Consider the following 17,975-nt stretch of genomic DNA (forward strand, 5'->3'; position numbering starts at 1 on the left):
TGCAAGTAGATAAATAGGTACCGCTCCGGCGGGAAGGTAAACAGCGTTTCCGTGCGCTGCTGTGGTTCGCCAGAAGCGGCTTAGTCATGCTGGCCACATGACCTGGAAGCTGTACGCCGGCTCCCTCGGCCAATAAAGCGAGATGAGCGCCGCAACCCCAGAGTTGGCCACGACTGGACCTAATGGTCAGGCGTCCCTTTACCTTTACCTTTACCAATTTTACAAAGTATTCCCATAAAGTCGCTCCCCCTCCATGGGGGGCGGTGTTGCAGACAGACCACGCGCTCTCCCCGTGTACAGCGGGGGGCGTGGCAATGCCACCTATGTCATAGGGAGTCCCGGCAGTATCACACCCCCGGACGACCAATCCGGTCGACTAGGGGGTGTGGCTTGCCTTATTTAAGCTGCCGCACGGCCAGCCGGCTCCCTCTCCTTACCTTCTCTTTCATTGGCTCTCCCGCCTTTCCGCCCTATTTTCATGCATTCACCATCTTGGCCTTGCTATGGACCACGGTTGGTCACCTGTTGAGGGGGCCAGGTAGGAATTTTCCCACTTGGCAAATGGGCACCAGCCATGTGGTTTTCGCCTGCCTCGTAGCAATCGTCACAACTTTGTAAGGTTTGGCAGTTAGGCATTGGTAAAACCTGGTTTATGGGAGGGGAGGTTGTGATCTTCACCTGCCCCTCCTCTTTAAGGGTATTCCGTTAAAGGGATCCTGGGGTGTGGATCTTGTCCGAAGCCCGGGTATGGGCTAGGGCCATGCCATGACCCCATCAGGGACCCTGGGGGAGCTCTCAGTTGATGTACATCAACAGGGCTCCCCCTACTGGTGGTTGACCCTTACTAGACTACTTGCATGGCGGGCAGGAGTCAGATATAGTCAGTTCAAATCCAATGGCTAAGCCAACTCACATTCTGTAACCAATAAAGTTGTGGCCTTAATTATCCCATTAACCTAAAATACTGGTGTCTGCGTGTTTCATTATTCTACAAATGGGGAGGGCTCGGGGTCTTGACATGCAAACAAATAACGAATTTTTCAACTCCAGCTTAATTTGTCTATGATTGGGTGGCAGGTGCCATTTTGAATCAAGATCCTGGACCGAAATGTTCCCAACTGCACTGATTCAGATACCTCTGGAGAGATCTTCACCCAGCTTGGCAGGAGGGTTCCCCAAATGACCTATGCATGGATCCCATCAGGAATCACTTCGAAAAAGTTATGTACTTCAGAAACTTTTAAGTACGTGTACGTGCCTCTCTGTGTGTAAAATCATTCTTTAAAAAAGGAGAGAAATTTTCTCCAACCCAATCAGGTTGATTAAAAATTTGCTCAGCATGAGTGACAGGTGTACAGACAGTAAGCACATTCTCCAGGCAGTTTTGATTATTTAGACCTGAGCTAGCTTCCTAAATATATATATATATATATATATATATATATATATATATATATATATATTTACATATATATGTGTGTGTGTGTGTGTATATATATATATATATATATATATATGGCGCTGTGGTCTAAACCACTGAGCCTAGGGCTTGCTGATTGGAAGGTCGGTGGTTCGAATCCCTGCGATGGGGTGAGCTCCCGTTGCTCGGTCCCTGCTCCTGCCCACCTAGCAGTTTGAAAGCACGTCAAAGTGCAAGTAGATAAATAGGTACCGCTCCGGCGGGAAGGTAACGGCGTTTCTGCGCACTGTTCTGGTTCACCAGAAGCAGCTTAGTCATCCTGGCCACATGACCTGGAAACTGTCTGCGGATGAACGCTGGCTCCCTTGGCCTATGGAGCGAGATGAGCGCCGCAACCCCAGAGTCATCCGCGACTGGACCTAACGGTCAGGGGTACCTTTACCTTTATATATAGGGTGCTTACATTCTGCATGGACTAGTTGCATGGCAACATGTTCAAATGGCTTTAGATACCTATCAGGTCCATAAATTACCATCTAGCGTATATTCAGCACAAAAAACAGGGACAATTTGTTGTTGACAAAGGACAGCTGGACATATAAAGGGCCCCAGTACCTTCAGTAGCTTAGGGCCTCATCAAAGCTAAATCCAGCCCTGCCTGGGCATGCTAACTCATGAGAGAAACAGAGAGAGAGAGAGTTACCCCTATTCTTGGGCTGCCATCGCAGTTTTGTTGTGGTTGTTTTTATGTTTTCTTCAAAAAAAAAAGATCAACAATTTTTGGTCTCTCCTTAAAAAAGCTCAGCAATCTTGGTGATTTCCTTAAAAACAGCTGAATAATTTTGGGGTGTTTGGGGTGTCCTGGTTTTTACTTTTTGGAATATGGCAACCCTATGTGAGAGGGGAAATCACAAAGCAACAAAAAGACAACATATGCCAGTTTGTGCCTCTCGGAAATTCCTACACAAGCACACACACATGGAATGGTGTACGTACAAGGTAGGGATGCGTATTCTCAGACAGCTGGTTATGTCTGACGTACATAAAGGGGAGGAACTCTGTCCACACTGTGCATTTTACAAGCCTTTGTTTGGAAACGGTACATCTATCCGAAGAATAATTATGGGAAATTATGAGAATTCCACAACAGGCAAATCAGTTACAGATTCTCCTCCTTTTTCAGCCTCACTCAAGGTGGGGTTCCTTCTCCCTCCACTCCTTCTGAACAACAACAACGACAAAAATCCAAAACCCATAAAAAGCAACGTTGGTCACATTTGTCTGTAAACCCTCCAAAATTCACAATATCTTTATTAGGCCAAACCAAAGTGTCAGAAATAGTGGCAAGTGTTAAGTTCTCCACAACTCTTAAATAGGCAAGATTCGTGAACGTTACAGAACATTAACTTCAGGGTTAGATGCAGTTTTCCCCAAGTGATTTTATTGGACTGAACCTTATTGGAATCTTGTATGCATGCCAATAGGATGTCCCCACTTTTGTCGGAGAAATGTTGGAGGGTATGCAATAAAGTTTTGAGAAATGAAATTGATAAGTAGTAAAGCCAATAAAATGATGTGGGATGTAAAGGTAACACGGCATTTGGGAAATGTTTAAAAGAGGTATGAAAAAAAAGGATTTAAAAAAGAGGGGAAATTAGAGATATAACAAGTGGGAGTATACAATTTTAAATGAGATGTGAAAGAGGGTTAGAATTTGCTGAATTTGACGGAATAAAGAGGAACACAAAAAAGGGAGATGTGAGGAGGTCAGGAAAGAGGGATATAGAACCTTGAAATTTAAAAGTGGATTCTTATTCTTTTTCTTGTTTTTTATTAAGTGTGTATTTTTTGTGTTGATATGTTTTTGTTTGATTTTTATGTGTTGTAAAATCCTAATAAACATTTATTAAAAAAAAAAAGATAAGTAGTAAAGCCAGGGCTTCTTTTCAGCCAGAACTCACCAGAACTCAGTCCCGGCACCTCTGGTGAGAGTCATTGCCATGATAAGAGAACAAGTGAGGCGTTCAGGGTGAGTTCTGGCACCTCTTTTTCTAGAAAAACAGCACTGAGTATACCTGATGGGGAAACATCACAGCATAATTCAACAAAAGCTCACCAGATTGTGACAGGTTGCAATAAAGGGCCCAGTCTCTTAATGGCAGGATTTGTGCCAAAACATTGGTTGCCGCAACATATTAATGCACTCCTGTAAAGGAGAAAATTGCTGCTTCTGTCAAACTGACTCCTACAGGCAAACTAGTAGTTGCCATTTTCTCCTTTAAAGAAAGAGGGGTGGGAATAAAACACAACTGAGGTTTAGCCCCAAACCTGGGCTTCCTTTCCCATGGTCACTCCCCACTCTCCCCCCCCCCAACTTGCAAAGCCCCCGTTTGACGAAATGTGCTCAGATATTCTAAAATCTCCCAAGTATGCGACTGGGAGTATAAAAATAGCACATCAACCTTTCCGTTGCTCTGTATACAAGACGGAGCAGATCACAGCCATCATTTTGGGCTGTGAGGAAAGCAGCTGGCAAGACAACGCAGCTGATACAATCAATGCACATTGTAAGCGCAGCAGATCTGCACAGAGCGGAAAGCGACCTTTTGTTTTCTCCTCCACAACAAGCCTGAGACATCTTCTATGCCCCGTGATTCATTCTGGGACTCGCCAGAAGGGCATTCTACACATGGGGCGTGATGTAACGCCAGCCCAATTAGTATGTGTTTAACAATTTCCCATAGTTTACAAGTGCTGTAATAGAAGACTAATTTCTGGCTTAATTAAAATCAGGCTGTTGCTTCTGGACAGTATAGCAGCATTGCTTCATTCCTGGCATCCGGACGAACTTTCTCCAGTATATGCATTAAAATCACTTGCATATGTCCCCCTCCCTCCCTTATTTTGCAAATCCGTTCTAGGGTTTTTGTGACTTAAATTGACAGGGGAATTAATAAATTACGTGGGGGAGAGATGGGAGTTCACCAGTTTGCTGTTTTGCAACAATTAAGCTTCCCTAATGGAAAGCTGGCTTTCCAGTTGTATTTAATAAAACGTAAGCAGGAGGCTGAAATGAAGCAGGAAGAATGATATCTGAAAAGATACAAGGCACAGGGGGAAAGGTTGAGCTGATTTCAAGTGGCGGAAAAGCGGCCTCTTGCCCTAAGTGCCAAAAGGAAGTAATAAGGATCAGGAAGTTTAAGGTCAAAACGACACATTGCATAAAATGCATGGTTGCTGTGGAGAACAGCAGCCACCAATTTCGTTCCTTCCCCCACCCCATAACGTTCAAGACAACTAACCTATGTCTTGACATCACACCATGTGAATTGGCAGTCAAGTAAAGTATCCTGGATATCACAGTGGGGGAAGATAGAATAAAACGCATGGTTGTCCTTTTCACTGGCTCGGTGTGTTGTTCCCGCAGACTGCAATCTTACTCTTATATGCTTGGAAGAGTCTCAGTAGAATTTATCGCCAAGGAGACTGCAAGGCTGCGATCTCATTCTCACCTACCTGCGAGTAGGGAGTAAGCTCCCATTGAATCCAACGGGACTAACTTCTGAGGAGAAGAAGTGTGCATGCACACGAAAGCTCATACCGATAACAAACTTAGTTGGTCTCTAACGTGCTACTGGAAGGAATTTTTTTATTTTGTTTCTGAGGAGAAGACATGCATAGGTTGGCACTGCTGATCTCAATTCCCTCACAAATGTTACCAGGTTTGCCAGCTTCCTCAAATGTTTCCAAATATCGCTATGCCCCGGCACTGACATAGACAAAATGTAATATCTGTTGTGTAACAACTTCTTACACTGTTTAGGATGGAAGCGTACGTGGTTGTATACTCAACCAAAACACACACACACACCACTCACACACAGAAGCCCTTTCTAACAGGAATCTACACGTACGGATGCAGGGCTGACATCCTGGAGAAACCGCTCAATTTGGAAAGCTTAATGAAAGCAATTTGTTAACAATTTCACACACCATTTGACCACAATTCTTGAATGTCACATTTTCCTGTGCGGTTCCACCCTCCCCTCCCCCCAGTAAATAGGGTGTTGCATGCTGTTTTAGCGATTCATTAATCATCTTTTCATCGCGGCGAAGTTCAATGCGGCTCTCTCAGTAGGAGAGCAAAAGAAGCACTCTGCTCTAAAGTGAGCTACGCCATGGGAAAATGAGAAGGTACACATTCAGCAGAGCAACTAATATGTTCTTCCTGAGAAATCGAGGAGACTCCCTTGCACTACGGGATGCTCCACCTATTGTGAGGCAGAGGTGAAAAGGAAGGGGCATGGAAAAATATAGGCTTTACTTATATTACAGATGAAATTAATTATGCTGAAGAAAGTCAGAGCTGCTAACAGGCATTCCATTCGGTTTCCTCTAGTAGTGCCTTAGTCTCGTCACCTTCCCAGCTGTATCTCCATATCTCAGAAGCCTCTCTTTTACTCATCACAGCAGATGGGCTCTATATCACAACCCATAGGCATTTCATCCTTTTGTAGCGTTGAAAGAAGTATCACAGACTGCTCGGATGCAAAGGAATGGTGGGAGGAACCAGCTGGGAAACCCCCCCCCCAAGGGAAAAAGGCTCAGAGCCAGAGGATTGGTAGAGTCATGAAAATGAGTGGTCAAAGGAAGAAGGCTGGGAGGAGAAGGTGTCAGAAGCTGAAGAGGTAACAAGGTATAGTGAGCTGGGGGAGTCTGTGGCAGAGAGCAGTCCAGACTCAAAGGCAGAAGCTAAAGCAGGAGAGAAGGCAGGCCAAGAGGCAGAGATGAGGTGAAGAGGCACAGGGGTCTCCGCCTCCTGCTGCAATGAGCTCCCTTCCACCTTGGTCTCCCAGAACCAGGAGAGGCATGTAGAGGGTGGAGGAGAAGTTGGCTTCATGCAGGCGCAGTCTCAGATTGCTTGGAAAAAACTTAAGCAGCTGTGGGAAGGCGGGGACTTTCAGTCTCAGCAACTGCTTCATGGGAGCAAGATCTGTCGGAGAAGAGTTGTTGTTGTTTAGTCATTTAGTCGTGTCCGACTCTTCGTGACCCCATGGACCAGAGCACGCCAGGCACTCCTGTCTTCCACTGCCTCCCGCAGTTTGGTCAAACTCATGTTGGTAACTTCGAGAACACTATCCAACCATCTCGTCCTCTGTCGTCCCCTTCTCCTTGTGCCCTCCATCTTTCCCAACATCAGGGTCTTTTCCAGGAAGTCTTCTCTTCTCATGAGGTGGCCAAAGTATTGGAGCCTCAGCTTCAGGATCTGTCCTTCCAGTGAGCACTCATGGCTGATTTCCTTCAGAATGGAGAGGTTTGATCTTCTTCAGAGAAGAGTAGCTATGCTCATTAGGCCTGATACTCCTGCGAAGATCCTGTTTGGGCTAATAAAGAGTTAACTCCAACTTACTCGGTGTGATTTCCTGCTGGCTTGCTCCTGACAAAAATCAGTGAATGCTACTTTAATCTAAGCAGGAAATAACTTTAAACTAAGCTGATAACCATAACAAAACATTTTCTATGACCTGGTCCTTGGTAATCCCCACTCAGAGACTGGAGTGCACTTAACAGCATATCTCAAAGGAGAAGATTTCTCTTCTAAAACAGTGAACTGATAGATTCTATACTACAAGTGCGGGAATGATGATGTGGAAATCTGGATGCCACATACCTTGAATGTCTACTCAGAGTCAGATGTGGTCACGTGGTTTTTGGCTGCCAAAACCCAAACAAAGCCTTTCAGCTTTTCGATGACAAAATGATGAGTCAACAACAATAGCAGTCACTTTGTAAGCTCCCCACAGCAGTGGCTAAATGCTCTTAGCCCAGAGATGGAAAGAAGAAAAAGTACCGTATTTTTTGCTCTGTAAGACTCACTTTTCCCCTAAAAAGTAAGGGGAAATGTGTGTGTGTCTTATGGAGCGAAGGCAGGCTGTGCAGCTATCCCAGAAGCCAGAACAGCAAGAGGGATTGCTGCTTTGACTGTGCAGCGATCCCTCTTGCTGTTCTGGCTTCTGAGATTCAGAATATTTTTTTTTCTTGTTTTCCTCCTCCAAAAACTAGGTGTGTCGTGTGGTCTGGTGCGCCTTATGGAGCGAAAAATACAGTGCCGACCAGAAAGAGTGGCAGACCAAGTTGATGGAACATGCCAAAAGGGCAAGATTGATGGCAAAGATCAGAAACCAGGAAGGCCAAGTATTTGTGAAAGACTGAAATAACTTTTTGACATATCTGAGAGACCACTGTAAACAGCTAAAATCTTTGGCAGGAATACAATGACACTTGTAAAGTAACACGAACTTTGGATCTAAAGTAACATGAACTTTGGATCTGATGGATATATAATAGATAGATTACAGTAAAAAATGCAGGAATAAAATTTAGAAATGGAACCCAGGGAGGAAGGGAGGGAGGGAGGTCTGAAAGAACCTTTTTTTCTGTTTCTGTTTTGTTTTGTTTTGTTTTTGGTTGGAATTCTTATGTATAATCTTTACATAAAATTTATAATAAAATAGTTTTTTTAAATAAAAATAAATGTTGGGTGTGAAAAGATGAGTACAAGATTGGGATTCAAAACGGCATCAGAATAAGCCTAGCCATCATGTCTATCATGGCAGGGCAAGAAAAACAGCTACAACAGATTAGGCAGGCAGGCAGGCAGGCAGACTGCTAGCTAGGGATAATTGTAATCCAAAAACAGGTGGAGAATTGTTGGGATTGTAGTGTAACAACAGCTGGAGACCCTAGTTTGGGAAACCCTGCTCTAGAACGTGCCAGAGAATCTTCTGGAACAATGGCAGGTTCTGCACATAGGTGTTTTGAGGTCCACACAAAACTGCGGAAAGGGTCCCAGAGAAGCAGATTGAATAAAAACACCAGTTTAGGATATTGCTTGATGTTACTCTGGCACAGGGCACATGAACTACCATGGACAGAGACAAGCTATGAGGGCACAAATAAATGGGAATGAACTTGTCAAAGGCTAAACTCAATAATAATAATAATAATAATAATAATAATAATAATAATAATAATAATTTATTATTATTGAAAGACCTACATTGGCTCCTAGTATGTTTCCGAGCACAATTCAAAGTGTTGGTGCTGACCTTTAAAGCCCTAAATGGCCTCAGCCCAGTATACCTGAAGAAGTGTCTCCACCCCCTTCGTTCAACCTTGACACTGAGGTCTAGCTCTGAGGGCCTTCTGGCAGTTCCCTCACTGCGAGAAGTGAGGTTACAGGGAACCAGGCAGAGGGCCTTCTCGGTAGTGGCACCTGCCCTGTGGAACGCCTGCCCATCAGATGTCAAGGAAAGAAACAACTATCCGACTTCTAGAAGACATCAAGGATGTTTATAATGACTGATGTTTCAATGTATTTTTAACCTTCTGTTGGAAGCCACCCAGAGTGGCTGGGGTAAAAATAATGAATCATCATCATCATCATCATCATCATCATCATCATTTTATTATTTATACCCCGGCCATCTGGCCAGGCCTCCTCAGCTACTCTGGGTGGCTCCCAACAGATTAAAAACAGAATAAAACGTCAAACATTAAAAACTTCCCTAAACAGGGATGCCTTCACATGTCTTCTAAAAGTCGGATAGTTGTTTATTTCCTTGACATCTGATGGGAGGGCGTTCCACAGGGCGGGCGCCACTACTGAGAAGACTCTCTGCCTGGTTCCCTGTAACCTCACTTTTTGCAGCAAGGGAACCACCAGAAGGAGCTGGACCTCAGTGTCTGGGCAGAACAAGGGTGGGGGAGACACTCCTTTAGGTATACTGGGCCAAGACCATTTAGGGCTTTAAAGGTCAGCACCAACACGTTGAATTGTGCTCGGAAACGTACTGGGAGCCAATGTAGGTCTTTCAGGACCGGTGTTATATGGTCTCTGCAGCCACTTGCATTCTACAGTCTCATTGCCATGGTCCCCACTCAGACGATGACCACAGTTTTTACCCTTTCTGATTCTGGTTCTTCCTCCACCAACTGTGAGTAATGCCCCCTGCAGATTCAGGAGGGAAGAGCAGAGATGGGAGTCCTGCTTACCCAGCCAGGGCAGCTGCATCCTGGGAGGTGATAATAATAATAATAATAATAATAATAATAATAATAATAATAATAATAATTTATTTATATCCCGCCCTCCCCAGCCGAAGCCGGGCTCAGGGCGGCTAACAACAATAAAATAGTACAAAATTCTAAAATCATTCATTATAAAATTAATTCAAAATCAAATTGATGGCAACCATTGGGCTAGAGATTCTGTGAAGATTGCCAAAGGAGGGAGTCAGGCTGCACCCTGAACAAAGGCCTGGTGGAACAGCTCTGTCTTGCAGGCCAGGCCCTGCGGAAAGATGTCAAGTCCCGCAGGGCCCTAGTCTCTTGTGACAGGGCATTCCACCAGATCGGAGCCACAGCCGAAAAAGCCCAGGCTCTAGTTGAGGCCAGCCTAACCTCTCTGTGGCCTGGGACCATCAAGATGTTTTTATTTGAAGACCGTAAGTTCCTCTGTGGGACATACCAGGAGAGGCGGTCCCATAGGTACGAGGGTCCTAGGCCGTATAGGGCTTTAAAGGTTAAAACCAGCACCTTAAACCTGATCCTGTACTGCACCGGGAGCCAAGCCAGTGCAGCTGGTATAGCACCGGATGAATGTGATCTCGCAGCGAGGACCCCGTAAGGAGTCTTGCTGTGGCATTCTGCACCCACTGGAGTTTCTGGGTCAGTCTCAAGGGCAGCCCCACGTAGAGCGAGTTACAATAATCCAGTCCACTTCCTTCTGCCTCTTCCCCCAAATTTCAGTACCCCATCACCATATCCTCCTCCTCCATCTCAACCTACCACTTCAGTCCTGAGCCTGGTGTCACCTTGGGACTCATGACACTCATCCCATCAAATATCCTGACAGTATTTCCCTTGTATTTCTTATTAACATGCGCTTCCTCCCCCCCGGAACTGCAGGATCGGAGGATTCCCACCCCGGCCTAAAACAATGCTACAAATAAGCAATTATGCACTCAGACGTAACACACCCCACCCAGTGTTCCCAACAAGGGGACCACCTTGAGAGTGGATCATAACGCAGCCAGCTGAACTTATTGGGAGGGACTTTGTGTTCTCAGGAAAACACAAGGCTTTGCTCTTTTTTTGTTTCTCACGCTCCAATCGTTAAAATTTAGCACAACATTTTGCTTTTCACAGAGGAAAAATTAAACGTTACTTCTCATTAACGTCTCAGCGTTCCTCCTCAGCTGAATCTCTCTGGATAAAGTTTGGTGGAGTTCAAAGAAAACAACATAGCTCTGCTTAAAATGTATGCAAAGAATGTGAGTGGGGGGAAAGCTACAATTTTTTTTTGTTTGCTTTTAATTAGAGATGGATTTCTCATCTACATTACCCCAAGCAGGGTGGGAGAAATGAAGGACAGGCCCTGAAACTGAGCAGAGTCTGCCCTTTCTGGGCCTCCTCTAGGTTTACGTAAGACTTAAAACAATGCAAAAACAGAACCCTGTTCAGAGTCTTTTCACGTCAGCTGATCTTACGAGGCATGCAAATTGTGGAAAAGATTTCAGGTCTTCTCGGTATATATTCTGCAAGCTTTCATTGCAGATGCACAAAACAGGAGAGAGACCAAGCAAGGTGTCTCGATGTTTTCAAAGCGTGTTGTTAAGCAATTTAATTTCCTTTTCCATTACTGACCAACCTAGCACACAGGTCCCAGATCTCGACAATCTTTGTTGGTTTTGGATGCTGCTCCCTCATTTCCACCCCAGTTGTGGGCCCCTGTTGCTCTGTATTGTATGTCACGAATGGCCTTGGCTAGAAAACGAAAATTGCCACTCTCAGGTGGAATTAACTTGAGCCGTCTACAGTAGCTCATAGTGGTCTAACCAGGACTGGTGTGGGTGGGAACAGCTTGCCATTGGAATTCTAGGACACAGAGTAGCTCTGCTATTTCGCTGCTGGGTTTTCCTGGGTTTTCCGTGTGAGAATCCAGTGTGGTACAGTGGTTAGGGAATCGTGATGATAGATTGGGCAAGAGATTTTGGACATAATATAATGATGGATTATAGTTTGGTGACAGCAGTCACGAAATTAAAAGATGCCTGCTCCTTGGGAGAAAAGCGATGGCAAACCTAGACAGCATCTTAAAAAGCAGAGACATGACCTTGCCAACAAAGGTCCGTATAGTTAAAGCCATGGTTTTCCCAGTAGTGATGTATGGAAGTGAGAGCTGGACCATAAAGAAGGTTGATCGCCGAAGAATTGATGCTTTTGAATTATGGTGCTGGAGGAGACTCTTGAGAGTCCCATGGACTGCAAGAAGATCAAACATATCCATTCTTAAGGAAATCAGCCATGAGTGCTCACTGGAAGGACAGATCCTGAAGCTGAGACTCCAGTACTTTGGCCATCTCATGAGAAGAGAAGACTCCCTGGAAAAGACCCTGATGTTGGGAAAGATGGAGGGCACAAGAAGAAGGGGACGACAGAGGACGAGATGGTTGGACAGTGTTCCTGAAGCTACCAGCATGAGTCTGACCAAACTGCGGGAGGCAGTGGAAGACAGGAGTGCCTGGCGTGCTCTGGTCCATGGGGTCACGAAGAGTCGGACACGACTAAATCACTAAACAACAACAACATAATGATGGATGATTGGGAAAGGTTGTGGAAGAAAGGGGTTAAGTTTACTGCCTGCACTGTGTTAAAGGAAAACATTATGAAAATGATGTATAGATGGTACTTAACCCCAGTAAAATTAGCAAAGATTTATCATGCGAGTGATAATTTATGTTGGAAGTGTAAAGAAAAGGAAGGTACCTTTTATCATATGTGGTGGACATGTCCTAAGGTAAAAGACTTCTGGGAAAAGATTTATAATGAATTGAAAAAAATGTTGAAATATACATTTATTAAGAAACATTTCTACTTGGAATAATAGGATTGGAATTGCCCCAAAAGGATGTTAGATTGCTTTTGTATGCCACCACTGCAGCAAGAATCTTACTGGCTAAAAATTGGAAATAACAAGAAATACCAACAGTAGAAGAATGGCAGTTGAAGATGTTGGACTTTTTGGAGCTGGCTGACCTGACTGGAAGAATCTGCAATCAGAAAGAAGAGGAACACCAAGAAGATTGGAAGAAATTTAAAGATTATTTAGCCAGATATTGTAATATAAGATAAGCAGAACTACTTGTAAGTACCAAATTGGCCTAGGACTAAAGTATGATGAATTGTATAACATTATGGTTTGAGAATATTATGAAAAGGAAGGAAGATAGTAATTTGAAGAAGTTAATTTTATTAGAAAGAGGATATTGGAAAACTGTTACAAGGGGATACAATGAAATTCAGTTAGGGGGGATTCGAGGAAGTCACCTAACAATGAAAACTAAATTGGATTCTAGAAGGAAAATGTGTTTATTTGTATGTTTTTCTTTTTCTTTTTAGTATGTTATATTTGTTATAAATTTGGATAAGCAATAAACAAAATTTGGGGGGGGGGGAGTGGTTAGGGAATTGGACTGTGATCTGGGAGAGGCCAAGGGTCAAATCCCCGCTTGGCCATGAAGGTCACTAGGTGACCTTGGGCCAGTCACCATCTCTCATCCCAACCTTGTGAGTATAATATGGGAAGGAGGAGAGCCATGTAGATCACCTTAAGCTCCTTGGATGATAGACGAGATACAAAAGCAAAAAACATTCTGTTCTGCATTGAACAGAAGCTGAGAATACAGAGAATTACTTTACTTTTCTGGTTAATCACCACAACAGTTATTAACACTGGGCTTCAGTAAAATAAATAATTTAATTAGACAGTGCCTATATAGTATCGAGCGACAGAATAATTTGGCCACAATAAGGAAATTTTGTCCATGGTATGATGATTTTCCACCTAGTCATTTGACACTTGGGCACCCTCTTTGCAAAATTTAACAATTCCAAAATACAGACACACTTTCACTTTCGCAGGATTGAATATACTGCCTTCAGCTGTGCTTGAGGGTCAATTTCAAAAATTTCCGCAGGAAAAATGGTTATGACCCTGTGGAGATGGCAGTATTGAGTCAGTGGTTCATGTACTTCTGGCTTGCATTCTTTATAAAGATTCGAGGAGTGAGGTTCTTACCCCTCTACTTGGTCCATACTTGGTCGCTCAACCATTGCTACTGTGTCCTATCTTTTAGCAGATCAAGATGATCAGGTGACAGCAAAAACTGCAAGGTTTTTAGTGGGGGCAATTAGAATAAGATCTACTATTTGATTCTTGATGTAAAACCCCCAAATGTATTTTCTATAGTTACGTTTTTACCTCTATCTTCAGGACATTTTATTTTATTGCTATGGTTAGTGGCTGATGCAAATAAAGATTCTTCTAATTCTGATTCAGATCAATGAACATTCAACTAGAGCAAGGAATTGTTTTGGAGTCCATCGCTTATGTCAAAGATGGGGAACCTATTGCCACCCAAATGTTAATGGGTTAATTTCCATCGTGGAGGTCAGCTGATAGCTGTGGGAGTAGGAATCCATTATCTGAAAGAGCCACAGTTTCTCCCCTTCCTAACTTAAGGTGAATGGAGCTATCCACTGGTACGAGATTTCCCAACAGTCCTAGAACATCAGCTTTCTGTTGCAAGTATTGCCACTTCACTGGATCATACACATACCGTACTTTATATTTAATGTAGCTACAACAGGAGGAATGTAGTCTGCTTGCTTTGGATCATTTAGCTAACATTGTAGTTATGTTGTTCCTGTAGTTCATGTAGCACATGTACAAGCATATTTGGCAAAAGCTAATAACCTGAACTTTTCTGTTCATTCTTGACTCTGAGGTTGACTAAAAGGAATGTTCCTCTGACAGACTAATAGCTTACCATTTGTATCTGAAACACCAGTGCCAGAAAAAAATTCAAAACACCAAGGTACTAACTATGCCCTTGTAACTGAAATCAGAACTCTACTTTTGCAAAGAAACCTGGAAAAGGGCAACTGATAGTCAACATTCAAACACAGATGTCCACATACCGCCAACAGCTACTGTTATTATAATTCAGAATTAAATAAAATATAAAGCAAAGCAGTATTATTTTGAATACAGTATAATCCTTGAAACGTTTTGGGATTCTCATGAAAGGCAAAGCATTTCGGTGCTGCAGACAAGAGTTGCTCAAAAACTAACCAGCCAAGTTCACCCTAGGGCCAGTTTAGTGGGATTACAAAGGGCAATATAAATAATGGTTTAAGGGAACAGACCCAAAGTCTTTTTGGCTTAGCTCCTCTCCAGAAAAACCTTCTACTTCTCTTAGGCTTTTTAATGGGTGGGTTTAGTAGCTGCTGGTTGCATATATTATTCTTGGACTTTTATAACCTTTTTATTGTACTAAGAACATAAGATGAGCGTACTGGATCTGGCCCAAGGCCCACTGAGTTCTGCACTCTGTTCTCACGGTTGCCAACAAGATGCCCTCCATCAGGACTTGAGGGACACCGTGACGGAAGCCACAGTGCACAGAAATGCCATTTACCTTCCCGCTGCAGCGGTACCTATTTATCTACTTGCACTGGTGTTCTTTCGAACAGCTAGGTTGGCAGGAGCTGGGACAGAGCAACAGGAGCTCACCCCATTGTGGGGATTCGAACCGCTGACCTTCCGACCGGCAAGCCCAAGAGGCTCAGTATGAGAGAGGGAGAGAAACACCTTGAATTTTTTTTTAAGGGCTGCTTAATCCTGTAGCGCCTGGTTGTTCTGTAGCTCGTAACCTTATCACCAAGCTGAGTTTGATAAACTATCTGAGGATCCTTTAACTTTCCCCTGTGGGCCAAAAAACATCTTTGGCAGGGTAATTTTGAGTTGAAAGCACCTTGGAGGAAAAGGATTTTGCCTTTCTCTAGCCACCATTCTTCTAACCATTTTGTAACTAACCCAGGCTGATTGAAGCTTTAAAGATGAATGGGAACCCTTTACAAAGTATTTGAAGACGCAACAAAGCAAACTGGACTCCTTGGCTGGTTTTGAATAAACATTCACAAACTTTTTATTGATATTTATCAGCTAAATAGTTTGAGGATCTATACAACTGTGTAGCATGCAGAAAACAGCATTTTTAGAGAAATCAAAGACTGGAACTGAGGGAAGTCGGGGGTGGGGGTGGGTGGGTTCTGTGGGGGGAGGGAGGAAAAATGGGGGGAAATAAGGATGATATGTTTTTGGATAATATGTTTTGTTTTAAATTTGAATAAAAAAGTAGTTAAAAAAAGAAGCTTTCTAAAAAAAGTGCAGTGGGAAAACCACAGAGAGTACTTGGTATAAGATGTAACTTGAGCCTAATGGTCTGTCTAGTCAGGCATCCAGTTATTAGAAGCCTTCCATGCCGAGAAGCAGCACATGAAAGTGGTGGCCGTGGAAATCAATGGAGGCCTGTATATTTTATCTTCATATTGGAGGAGATGAAGTAAGGGCCGTCTTACCCATAGGCGCCAGGGGTGCGGGGCACCTGGGCACTGGGCTCTCAGGAGTGCCAGGACGAGAGTCCAGGGCCAAGATTTGGAGTCTGGGGATTGAAGACCCAGGCCAGCCAACAGCTGCTGCCGAGCGGAGCAGAGCCCGTTGGAGCGCTGCAGGCTTTTCTGCTGTGGGCGCTGAGGCAGCCGGCCGCCTCCGCCCTTCCGCGTGACTGGGATTGGCGGGCCATTAAGAGGCTCGCCCAGCGCATGCATGCTGCTCACATGAGGCGCATAGCTTCCCTCCCAAGCCTCTGTGGGGATTGCTCTCTTCCCTCCACCCACAGAGGCATGGGAGAGAATTGTGTGGCCTGTTGGGAAACTGTGTATATGCAGCTACTCACACAGAGTCAATTAAGGTTTGGCAGACAGCCAGAAGGCAATCTGAAGGAGTAAGTCTGCCTGGTGATAACAGAGACATGGAGACAACTCCCTGATTGGTCAAGCTCTCTCAAGGGAGTGATACTTAATGGCCTATTAACTGGAATGTGTTAGTTCAGTGTTCAGAGTTCAGTAGTTCAGTTGTTCTGTGTCAGTGTAGGAGTTGTGAGTTGTGTCAGAGCTAGCAAAAGATCCGTGTTCTGTTCCTGTAAATAGTCCACTGTATATAATAAACACCTAACTACAAGTTCCTGGTTCCTGCTTCGTCTATCCTGTCAGCAGCCAAGTCACCAATTGCTTCCATAGATTCTGTGTGGGTCTGTCTGGGTCTTCTGCTAGGTCTGGCTAAGGTCCTGCAACTAGTTGGAAAGTTGCGAAACACCAAATAGGTGCTCAACAACTCTCTGAGCTGCCCCCCTAAAAAAAGCTCAACAACTTTGGCCTCCCCCTCCAAAAACAAAAGAAAATGGGGGCTCCGGGCAGTTTTTTCCACCTCAGCGCCGCATATGCTAAAGATGGCCCTGGATGAGGTCAGCCTCTCCTCTTCCTTCCTGGTTCTGGGTCAAACCTTCTTTAAAAATCTGCTGCCTCTTCTATGGCCAGAAGATGGTGCTGGAGTACCAGAGGCTCCCATTTCAGTGGGCAGGTACTTTTATTTCTCTATGAAGCATTGCACCAAGTGTTCCCCAACATAGAAAGTGGGCTGTGGGAGGGACCAAGCTATTATTTCTCCTACCTCTTCTGGGGGAAGAAAGAGAGCTTTTTATGTTTCTTCGCCTGCTGGATGTCACTTCTCGGAGGAAGTTGCTTTGATACTATTTTCTGTTGCCTGGTGGAGTATCTTCCTTATCACAATGGGATCCCAGCCAATCGGGGATCACACTGTGAATGGAATGACATCACAATTCCAAAAAGCCAATGAGATGTGATTTGTTGGCTTGCCAGTCTTTAAGGGCAAATGTAGGCAACTCAGAGTGAGGGAAACGCTTCCTATATTGCATTATTCTAGACTGGGGAAAGGAAAACAGAAGGCTTGTCACATCCAGGTGGAAGGGGAGTGTAGCTGCCATGATAGCAGCTATCATGGCTACCTGTAAAGCTGATATGTTTGGGGACCCTGTTTAGTAACCTTAGTAAGGCAAGTTAGAAGTAGCTCTTTGGGTTACTGCATAGAATACTTTAACAGACAAACGTGGTTTTCTGTGAGGGATTTAGCGTTCACTCAGGAAAATTGAATGTAACAACTCTGAACTTCTGGAAAAGAGAAGTTGAGGAAAACCCTCCCCTGTGACAATAATACAATTTGAGGTTGAAATTGTGGTACAGCTCATGCTTTTCATGCTGAAGGTCCCAGGTTAAAACTCTCTTGGGAAAATGCTCAGCAGATAATGTGAAAGACTAAATCTGGGTATAATCAAAATGGAGACCAATTATTTAGAAAGCAGAGTACTCAGGTTTGACTAATACAACCAGTTCTTTCAGAATAACTTCCTGAAGTTTGCAGGCAACCATTGTATGAATAACTTTGTTGAAACCTCTTGGTAACCCAAATTTCCACATGTTGGATCCCGTTCTAAAATTTAGGGGAAACAAACCAATGGTGCTTGCTCACGAGTAAGTGTGCATGAGTTTGCAGTCATAATCAGTTTCATTC

The 17,975-nt window shown here is 44.0% G+C and overlaps 1 protein-coding gene across 1 annotated transcript in view; it reads right to left on the reverse strand.

Moving 5' to 3' along the window:
- FBXL7 (F-box and leucine rich repeat protein 7) overlaps positions 1-17,975 on the reverse strand; it is a 198,865-nt gene that overhangs the window by 157,026 nt on the left and 23,864 nt on the right. The window lies entirely within an intron of this gene.

This window comes from Podarcis filfolensis (genome assembly GCF_964270895.1).
Source record: "Podarcis filfolensis genome assembly, chromosome: 7".
NCBI classification, from domain to species: domain Eukaryota; kingdom Metazoa; phylum Chordata; class Lepidosauria; order Squamata; family Lacertidae; genus Podarcis; species Podarcis filfolensis.